Genomic DNA, 15,911 nt, shown 5'->3' on the forward strand with positions numbered 1-15,911 from the left:
GTGGTGCAGGACTGAAAGGAGGGAGGAACTTCAGCAGATTTTGCGTGTGCATTATGCAACATCTCACCTACAAATTACTTCTTGGCCTTGAATAATTTTTGGGCATAAAAATCCTTTATCTCATTTCATCATTTTCCAGACTTCTTACTTACAAGAATAGGACCTTCTGTCTTTAGCTCATATCCTTCATTCTTACATTCCAATCTTACATTTTCAGCATTAAAACAGATGGTGTTGTCTGCACAATTTCCCACAGATTCAGAATTGATCCATGTATTGTCTTTATCAGCCACTTCATATTTTTATTGAATAAACAGTTTCTCTTTATTAAAAAAAATAATTATAAAATCATTACAGATTACTGATAAAAATAAGAACTGTGGCTAGGGGTAGGTTCTAAGTAGTAAATGAGCTGATAACATCCCAGGCTAAGATAGTGAAGACTGTGACTCCATTAAAATAAACATGAGTTTTGGCAAAGAATTTCAGCTCATCACTTCACATAGGTCTTGTTGCTCGTCACCTGACATACAGTTAAATTGCATGTCCTCCAAAACACAAAAGATCCTAATTGGCAAACCTGATTGTAAGTCTTCTGAGAGGTGAATTACTTCAGCAGTTTCCTCCCTCATAACAACGAGACATGTCAATAATAAACTCAATGTTCACATACTTTCATTGTGAAATTGCTGAATAATTTCTGAATGAGTTTTGCACTTATTTTGATGACCACACAGAGCGATGCAGGTGTGTACCCAAACAGTATTTTTGTTTTGAAAAGTCTGTCCGGGCACCTTGCTTAGGATCCATATAATAACTCTCTGTACTCCATCAGTACAAGTTAAATGGAGTTAAAGCTGAACTATTGACAGATGCCAGTTCTTCCAGCAGGGAAACTGGGAGCTATTCTGAATCAACTCTACTAGTAGAAACCAAATCTTACAAAAAAACAGTATAGTTTGGAGCAGACAAAGCTAAGTAATACCTAGGACTGTCTGTATTCAGGCTGCCATCAGTTTAATGGAAAAGTGTAATCTATGATCTTATGAGTTACCCATCCATCCTCTCTCTCACCGTGGCTGGGGCCGAGGTTGCTGTCAACTGTTTTATGTTAGATGGAGTTTTCATGTGTCCCTGCACCAGTCTATCTTTCAGATCCAAAGCAGAGGACTGACTAGTACCATTAATAAAAATGTCTCTGCACAAATACAAGTGCAATAACATTTCAGTTTATTTAGTGACTGACAGCAAACAGATATTGTCAGACTGAGTATTCGTGCTGGTAGTATATAGTTGATGATTGTTCATTGCCAGGTTCATGTCAGCCAGTTTACTTCTCCCATACATTTCCATTTTCTATTTGTCATGATCTTCCCTGCATAACAAAGAGAGCTTTGTTATGTGACATCATTGAAATAGAAGACAGAACATAAATGGGCACACATTCATAGATTACATTGGGTTGGAAGACCAACAGTCATCATCTAACTGCTATTGCCTTGAGCCTATACATTGTTTTTGAAGCCTGCCTTATTTTCTAATTTAACTATAAACTTTATTTTAAATAAAAGTCTCCTTTTGGTTTTATCCCCTCATAAAATCTCATTTTAAAAATGTTATGAATAATAGCATTCTAAAATTATCAACAAAACCAATTCCTTTCCCTCCAATAAGCCCTATGCCCAGTAAAACAAAATTAACTGAGTTAATTTTGCGATAAAGAAGTGATAGATTACCTCAAATTGAACAATTTAAATATCAGAGAACCTTTCAAAGTGTATTAGATGCCAACATACTTTTAAAACAACATTATGCCATTATTAAATTACATGTGTATCACATTACATTAAGTATCACAGTTAAAGACTACTCCTGTCTGTGATCTTCATGCTTGGAGTTTCAGTGCATATGTAAGGATAGAAAACAATATGCAATGAAAAGGGCAGTTCTGAAACAGAGTGAAATCCTGGTTCTTGCATTGAACCATTCCAAGCAAAATAAGGAAGATAAGATTGAAGGAATAACTGAAGGTAAAATAAAAGAAAATATTTTAATCGCTCAGAAATATTTATTAGGAAAAAATAGTTTGCCTTTTTCTCAAAAAAAGAAAATTGCATGGAGCATCCACAACCTTGGAAAAACATTCTTTTATCCATTTTTGAGCTTTTCTGATCACCACTCCCACTTCATGGATAGAAAGGTTTGTACTGTCTGTGTGATGCCCATCAGAAGAAAGAGTTTGACAATTACTTCTATGAAACCATAATTTTTTTATTATTTTTCCCCTGTAGCTGATTTTTTTTTTTTTTTTTAAACACCAACAATCAAGTTAGCTACTGGCAACAGGGAAATTATTAGTTTTTTCTTGGGGTTGCATGACCATTGCTGAAAGCAAATGTAACCTTTGTGTATATGGAAGGTAATCCTACATCTTTAGTATAACTATGTCAGACTTGTATTCCCTAGGTTTAGTTTTCAGAATTAGAGCTGATTACGTTGGCTGCTGAATCCAGGCAGGTCTGACAACTGCTGTCTGATAGCACGGCTTGCTTCGGTGTGACACTGCTTAAGGAACAGCAGAGAGCTGTCACTCAGGGTCCAATATGAAGTGGTTCCCTCACATGTGCCAGTGTAAACTGAAGAACATGACTGTAACTCCAAAAGAGTTTGAGCTGTGTGCAGTTCCTGATCAAGTAATGTCAATTTGATGTAGGATCTTCCGGCAAAGTGAATTTACCTGTAGAAATTTAATAGAGCTGTGATGACCGCTCTCTGTGAAATTGACATTGGAAAGATTAACAGGGTAATTCGTAGGCATCATTACTGACAGGAACATGGTATTAGGCAAATTAAAGTGAAGTCTCTGGTGTTTAAGGTTCCAGGAAGCACAGATGTACAGAGAGCATTTCTTGCACTGGGGCAGCTTAAATGTCTCAATTATGCTTATGCTTCTATTAAACAAACTCTGATAAATGTAACTCCCAGACATTTGACCACACTTATGAGGCCATCTTTATCTTGGCAGCTAGAAAACATCTGGAATGTCCTTTTTGACATATTGAGTGGAGATACTTTTCTAATAGGACACAATACTCATCTCTTGAGAGGCTTGATGTGACTTCTTGTAATTAGTGTTAATTATGAGGCAAAAATAAATACAAGAAGCTTCCTATTTTAGATGATTCTAAGTCCCTTGCAAGTATTTTACTTGATTTGGAACATTTTTTGTAATGCTTAAAACTACCAGTGAATAGCAAGGGCATAGTTAATCACATGAGTAAATAATGTGGTTTTCCTCACTTTCTTCAATGGTTAATGACTCAGACTGTCAATGAGCATTTAATCTTTATTTTGTTTCCTGCATGGAGCTTAAACAAGCTGATAAAACTGTCTTAAAAGATTATAAAGGTTGTTGGTTGTTGTGTTGGATTGACCTCAGGTAGCAACTAAACACCAAACAGCTGCTCACTTACCCTCCACAGTCACGTATCAACAGAATGGGGGAGAGAATAGTAATAGCATAAATTAAAATTCAAGGGATGAGATCAAGGCAGATTAATAAATGAAGGAAAGAGGAAAAAAAAAGAAAACAGAAAATCCAAGTGCTGCAAAGGCTATCACTCACCACCTCATACAGGCAGATTGGTGCCCAGCCAGTTTCTCAAGCAATGTCTACCTTCTCTGAAGCTCCTTTCACTCAATTTTTATTGCTGTGCATAAGCTTATATGGGAAGGAAAATCCCTTTGACCAGTTTGGGTCAATTGTACAGATTATGTACTCTCCAATCTCCTTGCTCTCCCCTCATCTATTCAATAGATGGAGGGGAATAAGAAAAAGAGAAAACCTTGTCTCTGTGCAAATACTGCTTAGCAATAGTCAAAATTCTGGTGTGTGGTCAACAGTATTTTAGTCTGACATTTGAAACAACACCATACAGGCCTCTGTGAATAAAAGCTCTATCCCAACTAGACTCAGGAGAACTGTGAAATCCCTTTCCTAATTTTCCCAGGTGATTGCAGGAAGAAATGTTAGGGGAGAATAGACAAATATGTAAATGAATGAATAAAATACCTGACAAACTGAAAATTGTAAAAGTGGGTATGATTCTATAGGTAAAATATTTTCATTATTTCATTAGAATGTATTTTTACTTTTTCTTTCTGAGTCTAAGTTAATACTTATAAGTCCATTGTTAGCAGCTCCCCATCCCATGACTGAGAAGGTGATATAAAAATATTTTATAATGCAAACCAATAGCCTGATTGTGTACCATCTGAATTCAATACAAAGTGTTTCTCTGCATGTAACCTTCATCAAAATAAATTCCCCTGCTGTATCAAGAATATATTGCTCTAAGTTTAAAGTGAGCATAATCTGTTACTCACAACCACTTCATCTATAATGCATTTTAAATACTGTTCCTATTAAAAATATAATCAGTCTTCTATACAATGTTTCTGCTGCAAAAATCTGATATTTGCTCACTTCCACCCCCTGAAGTCTGTTATTACCCAGTCTTCCACCAGCAAACAATGAACAGCAGCTGATTTTAACATTGGTTCATTAAATTTTCCTTTAAAGAATAAATTGTTTCCATGAAATTTTAGTGAATATTTTGATGTTAGAGTTTTAATGTAGATCCCTGTTCTGAGACAAAACTCAAAGCTAAGAGACAGAATAATTTAGCAAACTATAAATTTTCATATGAACATATAAAGCTTATGTTGCAAAGATAACCTCATCCCTCTACAAAAAGAAAAAGGGAATTATACTTACTGAAGATGTATCACCTTGTCACTCTAATGTTTTTACTAATTTCTAACACCTGCGACCATGAAAACAGACTGTCATTTAGAAGGACAGAAGTTATTTATAGTGTATGTACTTTAAACAAAACAAGAACTACTGTAGCTAGAAAATTCTTCAGAAGGATTACCAAAGTCTACTTAAATAAATCATATACACAGACAACTCTTCATTTTGCAGCTATCAAAAATCTGTATGTGAATCTTTGGACTTTAAAAATTATGGCTATTCACTATCACGCATCATGACTCCATGAAATTTCTTGACAGTTTCAGTGAGTTCAGAATTTTTTCTGGCTTTGTGTCTTCCTTAAGATAAAATTGTCACAAATCATCTTAATTCCTTAATGGCATATTGTCTATTATCTTTAATGACCACTGTAATGGGAACATTTCAAAGTAGTAAAATTTTAAATGAATACTTTTTCTAACACTGTATGAATCAACTGCATGAGTCAGAACAGAACCCTAATATTCAGTTTTAACTGTCAACAATTCTTTGTTTACCTCCAGCCAACTTTTTCAGTGATACCTGTCTCTTGAATTTAGAGCAAGAGATAAGTCTGAAATACAGCAGCTTTATTAAATGATTAACTTTAACTAGATAATAGTCATGATGATTAAAATAGGATCATTATGGACCTTCAGAGAAGGTGGGATTTTATGAAGTCATACAATAATGGTTTCTACATAACATTAAGCATTGTACTCCTGGGTCCTAAAGTGGGTTAAATGTGTGGTAGGCTGCTAGAGACAGAGATGAACTATAGCAGCTTAATACAGGTATTCTAGTGCTAATTCTAGATGTAAGACCTTTTGGCTGGAGTGTACTGATGGTTTTTAGAGTAACATCTAGTCATCATTAAACTGAATAATGCAAGCATGTTACTTTAAGTTATCTTAAGAATTAAAATTAGTTTTGTGTGTAAATTTTGACATACTGATCGATAATTCTAGTTGAGTCTTGGATTGAGTTTTGTAGCTGGTGTTAAATTCTTGATTATTTGCATAGGTCTTTATGAGTAGTTCAACTAGAGCGAGTACAATAGTGTTTTCCCCTCAACCCTCACCTTCAAAAATAAAAATACACACAAAAAACCCAAACCCACTGACAGTAGCATTAAATTTTAAAAAGGTGCTCCACAACTGAAATGAATGATATATACATATGTTCAAGATAAGCTAATCTAGCAAGCTTCCTCCAATGCATTCTGCTCAGTTCCAAATGACACTTTTACTACATAAATGATTTAAGATGTTTAAACATAGAAGATATTTTCAACTTAGTAAATACATTTTTGAATAGGTGTCTATGATAATAGTTAAGACAAATCAGATATCAGAAGATAAACAAGCATACTGAGATTGTGTCCTCTTAGCAACAAATCCTTATATTTGATTTTGCGAAATGCTGTCAAAAGCACAAGTTTTGTAGTCCTTCTACACTGGGTTTGCATATATACATTATTTCATTTGTAATTTAATATTTATATGGTTCATGGCAGAGCTGGGAGGGAAACAGATTCTGAGGAAATCTACAGAGCATATTTTGTTTTTCTTCAATGGAAAGGAACACTTCCTTTGAAGCAAAAGATGTTTTAAAATTAGTTAATCCAAAAGCTTTCTTTCAGTGGAAGAGAAGTAATGGATTTTGATGTTAAAAAAAACTATAAAGTAAATTGAAAAAGAGTCATATTGGGTATGGGTTTTAGAAAATTATTTTCCTAAAAAACATCAATACGGAAATTTCAACATAAATTTTGCTATGATATATTTCCAACATGCCATGTGTCTTCCCCCAAAAGTATTCAAAATTGACACACTTTTATTAACTTTATATTGTGAGTGACCTTTCTGACAAGCTTTTAATCTAGTTCTACCTCTGAGACATTTTGCTGCAGTGTTTTAGAAATATGGAAGTACAAAATTACTTCCCCCTCCCAAAAATCAAACCCAAAGCATTTCTACCATGTAGCACTTTATTTTAGGAATCCATATGAATAGCCTGATTTGCACAAGTGCTGCACATTCAGCATTATCTATCTGTGGGGATTGGGTACTTGATGCTTTTTAGAAATCACATGGATTCATTGAAAAGTAATACTTAATGATGAAGAAAACACAGGATATTTCTATGTGAACATCATGCCCTTGTGATAAGCTTATCTGGAAATTTGTTCAGCTCTGCTGTGCTACAAAACACTTATCTCCATTTACTATGCAAAAAAGATTCAATTAAGGCACATGACTTAGTTTAAAGAGTGTTAATTTGAACATCTGAATCTAAAAGAAGGAACATTCTTTAGAAATTGTTAGCTGAAATAGTGCTGTATTAGGCTATTCTCTTTGAAACTGAAGACTGTCATAACCGTATAAATTTTAAATATATCTAAATTTTAATACTTAAACTGTTTTCTCTGTGCTCTAAGAAAATCACTCTGATGTTGGAATAAGAGATTGCTATATTGTTCAGTTATTCCTCTTCTAGAGTGTCTTTTGCAGGCAGATGGAATAAATGCCATGAATTTGCCCTGTTTAACCTTAGTATCAAATGGAAGTTTTGCTGAATTACTGTTCAGGCTGTCATTTTACCTGTGAACTTGTCCCCATGCTTGGACTGAAATGCTTCACACAAACACTTCTGTGTAGAGAGCTGTTGTAAAGAGTCAATGATAATACTGCGTAGAGGGCTGCATGAGATGACAGGATAGTTAGAGACATTGATATCCCAATAATGGATTCTTTTTGTAGAGGTGAGTGAAGTTAAATCACATAGGTCCTGATGTAGCTGTGGAATTTGTCTATGATACAGCCAGAAAAACACTAGCATCAGGAACTAGAATCTGACCCAACGTTCACTAAGAATTCAGGGCAAGTCCAGGTCAGTCAACAGATTTCCATCAGATTAAGAGCAGTGTAAGAGAAAAGATACTGTTCAAGGTCTTTCAGCACACTGAAACAGAACACAAAATTCAGCCATTTTCTTTCAGACTGCCCCTTCATTCTAAGGCATTTGCATTGCTGATTCCTATCCAGCTCCTCAGAGGACATGAAAAATATGTAGCTGCTCATCTCCTTGTTCAGTTTTTATAGATTACTTTGATGTTCAAAATAAATCTCATTATGCTGCAGATCAAAGAGGGCAATTCCTTTAACCAAAGCAGTACAATAAGCCAATTAGCATTTATTTATTTAATGCCTAGAACACCACCCTAATATATCAAAAGATGTTGTCCCCCCTGAAGAAGATAGAGTTAAACTAATCTATCTGAAAATAAAATGCACACTTCATTAATTGATTACCCATTTTTTACAGTTTACATTCAGGTTTTATTAATAAATCAGTTAGTTTAAACTGGAAAACCAAAATGCATTTTAGATCAACACATCACTTCCCACGAGCAACCACAATCTCCACTGAGTCCCACTTTATGGTGGTATAATGATGTGGAAATAAAACTGCTGTTGTAATTAAACTGATAGCAAAAGATACAAATCAGGAAAACATTTTTCCTCACTTTTGTAGCATGTGAAATACAAGTATTTTTGAAAACAAACCCACTTAGGGACAAAAGAAATAAGAGAAGACTAATTAACATTTAACTCCTAGCTGCTGTGTGATTACTGGAATATTTCTATCCTTGCCAGACCAGAGTATGTTGGTTCACACATTAATTGCATATTTTTTTAGGAATAAAGTGGGTTTTCTGGTATTTGCTTTTTAATGATATTTCATATTTTAAATGGGCTGGAACAGAAAGATGAATGTAAATCTACAGCTTCAGAAAGGAACAGAAAATATACAAGACTTAATAAAATTCATGCCTGAGTTGCTATTTCAGCTGTGTATCTAAGGTAACAGTAATACACTGTGTATTTGACCCTAGAATATAAACTATTGTTTACTATATTAAAGAAGCCTGGAGTTTGAAAGGAGATCTGTGATGTAATTGCTACTATCACCAGCAAAGTATGGCTTGATGTATCTGGCTTTATCAAAACCAAATGCCCTGGATACATCTCAGCTAGACCTTAACAGTATCCCACAACTCTGAGTTTCTTTGTACTGTTGAACACTTTTTCAGATGTAATCTCACAATTTTAGTGTGACATTATATTTTATTTTTGTATACTAAACAACCATTTCAGAGGATAAATTTACTAACAGCAAAAATATTAAGCTGTTCCTAGAGAGTTTTAAAGAATGACAAACGTCATGTTGCATTTGAAAAATGGAATTTTCTGACCCTGAAACCTAAAATTTACACTCACATAATTCCATCTTTAAACTCATGAAAACCGTGGTTCAGAACACACAAATGAGATGCTTGTGGTGAAGAATCTATGCACCAATAGTTACTGACAGAAATGATCTGATGATTTACCTCTATATAAAAGCTCAATTTCAGACAATGACCTGTTTACAAGCAGTTTTTCCAACAGAAAGAAGAGGGTTACACAATGAATTTATTAATAATTAGTTCTTTGTATTAATCTTGAAAAGCTGATATGTACTCACATTGATGGGTCTGTAACTTGCTCCCTGCAATCAAGGACTTTCACTTTTCTGTTATGCATCATCTTGGGGTCCTTTGAAGTGCTAAGCCTATGGCAAAGCCTTCCAAACAAACAAGACTTTTCAGGTAAGTGCTAATTTTCACCAATTCTTTTGAGTTGATTATAACTAGTTGAACAATTTGTGTCAACTCAGAAGAGAGCTCTGAGGTACAACCGTAAGAGCATTTCTTTTATCATGATCACCCGGTCAGTGTTCTCCCCATCTATATAAATCCAAATGAATGAGTGGTCCTCTGAAGGTGTGCAGAAAGAGTTCCAGGTTGTATTTCTGCTGCTTTCTGAACTGTGATTTGTGTCTGATTGGTGAACTAATAATAAGGATAAAGCATAATAAAACTGCAGGAATAAGATTTTTCTGGAGAAAGAAAATAGGAACTTTGGAAAAAAAACACACACAACACACCACAACCAACAACACAAGAATTAAAGAAGACAGAAGCTTCTAGTTTTGAGTTCTGATCTTCAGAAATGAGGACAATATGCAGAGGAGGACCAAACTGCCCTTGAAGCAGTGAAGGTGCACATCTATCATAGCTGTGATGTATTACTGGACCAGCAGTGAGGAGCTGACTTGGCATTACTGTGGAGCCCACATAAATTCATGACATGAGTGGAAAGCGTATGGTTTGAGAGATGTGGTGACAAAATGAAATGACTCAGAATAACGGTTTTGACCTACATGGAATAACACATTTGGCATTTTGTCTGTGTAGTCCTACCTCCCAAGAACATGTTCTTTGGAAATGTTCAGCCATTTCTTTCTTGTTAATCTTCAGGTCTGGTACTCTGGTGCAGTTGCAAGACCAGTTTGTTTCTTATGGACAGTAATTAGAGAGATGAAAATACACAAATACAGTCAGAAATACAGCAACCCCAACTACCATTGTTAAGTATTGAGTAAATAAGCTTCTGAGAGGACTCTAGAGGTTACTCATCCTTTTAAAGACAGTAAAAAAACTTGTGGTCTGACATAACTATGTCAAGATTTCTGAACAGTCAGCTAGTAGAATAGAATAAATTAGGTTGGAAGAGACCTTCAAGATCATCGCATCCAATCTATCACCCAACCCACCTAATCAACTAAACCGTGCAACCAAGCACCCTATAAAGTCTCCTCCTGAGCACCACCAATGATGGTGACTCCACCACCTCCCCGGGCAGTCCATTCCAACAGGCAATCACTCTCTGTGTAGAACCTCTTCCTAACCTCCAGCCTAAACCTCCCCTGGTGCAGCCTGGGACTGTGTCCTCTTGTTCTGGTACTGGTTGCCTGGGAGAAGAGACCAACATCCACCTGGCTACAACCTCCCTTCAGGTAGTTGTAGACAGCAATAAGGTCACCCCTGAGTCTCCTCTTCTCCAGGCTAAGCAACCCCAGCTCCCTCAGCCTCTCCTCATAGGCTTTGTGCTCCAAACCCCTCACCAACTTTGTTGCCCTTCTCTGGACATGTTCCAGCAAGTCAACATCCTTCCTACACTGAGGGGCCCAGAAATGGACACAGTACTCAAGGTGTGGCCTAACCAGTGCAGCGTACAGAGGGGAGAATGACCTCCCTGTTCCAGCTGGCCACACTGTTCCTGATGCAGGCCAGGATGCCATTGGCACTCTTGGCTGCCTGGGCACACTGCAGGCTCATTTTCACCCTACCATCGACCAGCACCCCCAGGTCCCTCTCTACCTGGCTTCTCTCCAGCCCCTCTGATCCCAGCCTGTAGCACTGCATGAGGTTATTGTGGCCAATATGTAGAACCCATCACTTCGATGTGTTAAATCTCATGCCATTGGACTCTGCCCATCTGTCCAGCCTGTTGAGGTCCCTCTGCAAAGCCCCTCTACTCTCCAGCAGATCAACACCTGCCCCTAGCTTGTGGTTATAGTCCAACCCTGCTCAATGCTCTGCCAATATTCTGCACCTCCACAGAGTCCATAAATGTAGAGTCTTCAGATAGAAATTACTGCAGCTGTTAAATCAGTTTATTCCTAAACTTACCTATAAGGATGTTATGGGAGACAGTGACTAAGACTGAAGCAAAGGTGACATTCCGCAACTCTCACTTCTCTGTAACCTATATCATCCGGTCACCCATATCATTCAACTTCAGATTCACATTTTCCCTGATGGTGTACTTCAAAAATTCCTTCTTGATTTTTTTAACATCCTTTTCCAGATTTAACTCCAAGAGTGCCTCAGATTTCCTGCTAGCATCCCTATGTACTCTGGCAATATTCCTATATTCTTCCCAAGTAGCCAGTCCCTTTTTCCACATACTGTGAACATTGTTCCATTTGAAATTACAATAACTGCTTTCATTTTTCACAACACAAAAGAGAATTTATTATTTGACAGGTTTTGCACAAAGCTTCTCCAACTGTGTATTTATAGCAATAGTCTTTGTCAGAGACTGTAAATGTGTGGGATGTATCTGAAATGTAAGAGTATGATACAATATTTTTATTCCTGCTGTTAATATAAAAATGTGGTTAAATTGTTATTTGGCTTCTTTTGGAGATCATATCAACCAGATCCACATCTTCTGGCTAGTCAGCCAGAATCTAAGGCTGTTGATATTAGTCTTCCCTGCCCAAAAAAAACCTTCCACAATTAGAGGAAGAGGTGAATGAGGTGAAGTATAATATTTGGCCACACTTCATCACTATGCTTTTCACATGACTGAGAATCTTCTACTTGAGATTTCCAGGCCATGGGAACTCCCAGAACACCATTGTGGTTATAGTCCATCCCTGCTCAATCCTCTGCCAATATTCTGCACCTCCACAGAGTCCATAAGAATATGGTTGGGGCCGAAGTCTTGAAGCAGATTTCCCTGTAGCTTTTTTTTCCACCCCCACCCCAGCTACTTCTTTCTCTCCCCTCCTGTCCAAAGAGAACATGCCAAAAAAACCCACAAGGATTGAAATACCTAAAGCTATGGTAGATTCAGACTGGATGTTAGGAAGAAATTCTTCACCATGAGAGTGGAGAGACACTGGAACAGGTTGCCAGGGAGGTGATGGAGACCACACCAATGGAGGTTTTTAAGGCCAGGCTGGATGTGATTTTGAGCAACATGATCTAGTGTGAGGTGTCCCCGCCCAGGGCAGGGGGGTTGGAACTGGATGATCCTTGAGGTCCTTTCCAACCCTGACAATTCTATGATTCAATGATTAGAACATCGAAGGACAATAGATATAAACTACATCACAGGAAGTGCCACCTCAACATGAGGAATAACTTCTTTACTGTAAGGGTCATGGAACACTGGAAGAGGCTCTCCAGAGAGGTTGTGGAGTCTCCCTCTCTGGAGGCTGTCAAAACTCATTCCATCCCCTAAAACTAATTAATTTCTTTTATTGCTAATTTGGGCAGCCGTTGCCATACACATTAAACACTGTGGTAAAATAAATTTTAGAAAAGGATTAGTAGCTCTGTTAAAGGCTTTTGGTTCAATTGTTAGTTGTGTTGCTGCCCACACAAAATTCCTTCATTACATGAAGCATTTAGATTTGTTCTATCTTCTACTCCTGAGGTTTGGACTTAAGTATTGTAACATTTGCTATACATAGCAAAGAAAAAATGGAAATGAAAGGTTCTAGGTAACTTGCAAATTCCAGTCATAGAAGTGTAACTGTTAAAGTGGAATAGAGAGATTCTCTTTCTCTACATTATAATACAGGGAGAAGGAACCAGTGTCATATTGGCAAACTGCTGCCTGAGGAAGAAAGGAACCCGGCTCATGGCCAGAATTCCATAAGTGATTTCCAAAGCCAGTAATTAAAATTAATCAATTAAATGCTGAATGGACTTGACAGAGTAAAGCAATCATAGAGGAGATTTAGCTTCTTTTCACTCTCCCTGGTAAAATGAGATTCAAAGAAAAACTATTCCCATTAGAGCTAAGAGCAGTAATTACTATGAAGTAGAATTCAGGTTTAATTCATATTTATTTAATTTCACAGTAATACAGTTTTTGCCACCCTCATTTTAAGGGAATGTTGATGAGATGTCAGCAACATCAATCCATCTACTTATGGAAGCACTGAAAAACTATATAGTCCAGGCTGACTTTGGAAAATCATGCAGGGGTTTCCACTGTCTTCTAAACCTTTATGCAGCTTCCTAGCAAATGCAGAAATGCCTGTGGAGTTCTGCAGAAAACCAGGTTTTAAGACCAACTCCAGGACAAGTGAGATGAACACTAAAAATAAGGGGGAAAAAGGAAAACCTGATATTTGCAGTTGGAAAGGGGGAACGTAGAACAGCTGCTGATAGAAAATAAAGAAATTTTGATCAGAGTCTTTGAGAGCCACAGAGAGGTTTCTTTATATCTGGAGTAAGCTCTCTCTCGCCTTTCTCCTGGAGTTGTCTGACCATAATAACTATTATAGTAATTACTGTGAGTTAGAGAAATTAATATATTTTTCAGAGAGGTCATCTTCATCAATATGCATCCACCATCCTTCAACATACTTTAGAATTGAACTCTTGGTATTCTAAGCTCAGCTCAACCTGATTCTACCTGTAAGCTACAGGCTATTCCCTTGACACCACTTCATACACTCAGTAAGTCGACAAATACATCCCCAGAATATAGGGGGAAAGGGGTTTGTGGGAGTAACAAACTTCAGTGATGTTTTAAACTACAATGAAATGCAGCCTTCCCTTACTCAAAAACACAGCTAGAGGGGCTGCAACATCTTAGCCTCATTTCATTTCCGTAAAAGTAGAAAGAGAGCACCACCATATTTGAACCCATCCCAGAACCAGGGCTAAAACCCTCAACCAGCCAAGATACCACACACAGGAGCTCAAACCCAGGAAGGAGACCCAGCCAGTGCCCATGGACAATATTGAAAAGGTCATCAGCAACTTCCCTACCTAACCGGGGGGCCACCAGGCCCCCCGGCCTTTGTTGTTGTCACCACCACCATCACCCAGTGTGCACCATGAGGACTCACCAGTGATGAGAGGAGGATCCCTCAGCCCAGATGGGCTCAGCTTGGGGCTCCTGCCCTCCCTGGGGAGCATTAATAAAGGGAGTGGGCAGAGAGGATAAAGTTGCCACACCTGGGGTGGGAGGAGACTGCCAACAGAGCTCAGGTGCTCTGAGAACTGAGGGATGAAAGGGGGAAAATGGGCCAGGTGGGGTGGAAAAAGGGCAGATGTAGTGGGAAAGGGGAAGTGGTGCTGAAAGGAATGGATTTTACAATAACTTTATTTTCCATAAATCTTTCATAATACACAGCTACAGTTCATGGTTTGCTTTGCCTTCATGCATAAAAAACAAACCCATCAACTCTTTGTACAATAAAGCACAATTCAAGGCTGCACGTTGAATATTTGGTTCAGCTTTGAGCCCCTCAATGTCCAAGAAGGATATCGTGTTGCTTGAGTGTATCCAGAGAAGGGTGGCAAATCTGGTGAAGGGTCTATAGGGCAGGGCTGGTGAGGAGCAGCTGAGGGAATTGGGATTGTTCAGCCTGGAGAGAGTGAGGCTGGGGGGAGATGACATTGCTCCCCACATCTCCCTGAAGGGAGGTTGGAGTAAGGTGCGGGTTGGTCTCTTCTGTCTAGTATTCAGCTGATAAAATGAGAGGAAATGGCCAACAGTTGTGCCTGGGGAGGTTTGGGTTGAAAATTAGAAGAGAGTTCTTTGAGGCAGGAGTGGTCAGGCATTGTGGGAACACTATCCAGCGATGCGGTGGAGTCCTCATTCCCTGGAGGTGTTCAATGAAAGTGTGGCCATGGCACTTGAGGACATGGTTTAATGGCCATGGAGGTGTTGGATTGATGGTTGGACTGGATGACCTTGGAGGTCTTTTCCAACCAAAACAATTCTATGGTTCTATGAAGAGAAGAGAAGAGAAGAGAAGAGAAGAGAAGAGAAGAGAAGAGAAGAGAAGAGAAGAGAAGAGAAGAGAAGAGAAGAGAAGAGAAGAGAAGAGAAGAGAAGAGAAGAGAAGAGAAGAGAAGAGAAGAGAAGAGAAGAGAAGAGAAGAGAAGAGAACCAGATTGGAAGAGACCTCAAAGATCATCCAGTCCAACCTATGATCCAACACTATCTAAGCAACTAAACCATGGCACCAAGCACCTCATCAAGTCTCCTCCTAAACACCTCCAATGATGGTGATTCCACCACCTCCCTGGGCCGCGCATTCCAATGGCAAATCACTCTTTCAGGGACGAACTTCCTAACATCCAGCCTATACCTCCCCTGGTGCAGTTTGAGACTTTGTATTCATGTTCTGGTGCTGGCCACCCAAGAGAAAAGATCAACTCCCACCTGCCTACAACCTCCCTTCAGTTAGCTGTAGACAGCAATAAGGTCTCCCCTGAGCCTCCTCTTCTCCAGGCTAAGCCATTCCAGCTCCCTCAGCCTCTCCTCATAGGGCTTGTGCTCCAAACCCCTCACCAACTTTGTTGCCCTTCTCTGGACACGTTCCAGCAACTCAGCATCTTTCCTAAACTGGGGGGTGGGGTTGTGGTGTTATTAGTCTCAAAGGATGATTTCCCAGTTATTACGCCAAA

General features: G+C 38.3%; 1 long non-coding RNA gene across 2 annotated transcripts; it reads right to left on the bottom strand.

Moving 5' to 3' along the window:
- Positions 1–1,281: 1,281 nt before the first annotated feature.
- On the bottom strand, positions 1,282–14,395 carry LOC137446499 (uncharacterized). 2 transcript variants are annotated; one of them, XR_010988655.1, is made up of 6 exons: positions 14,342–14,395; positions 10,104–10,198; positions 9,326–9,424; positions 7,399–7,496; positions 4,778–4,826; positions 1,282–1,375 (listed from the first exon to the last, which is right to left on the bottom strand). It is a non-coding gene; the product is annotated as an uncharacterized lncRNA (long non-coding RNA). The 2 variants fall into 2 exon arrangements; XR_010988656.1 differs by lacking the exon at positions 7,399–7,496.
- Between the last annotated feature and the right edge of the window lie 1,516 nt (positions 14,396–15,911).

The sequence above is a fragment of the Melanerpes formicivorus genome, unplaced genomic scaffold (genome assembly GCF_026170545.1).
Source record: "Melanerpes formicivorus ecotype bairdi unplaced genomic scaffold, bMelFor1.0.p_v2 SCAF_17, whole genome shotgun sequence".
Classification (NCBI taxonomy): Eukaryota; Metazoa; Chordata; class Aves; order Piciformes; family Picidae; genus Melanerpes; species Melanerpes formicivorus.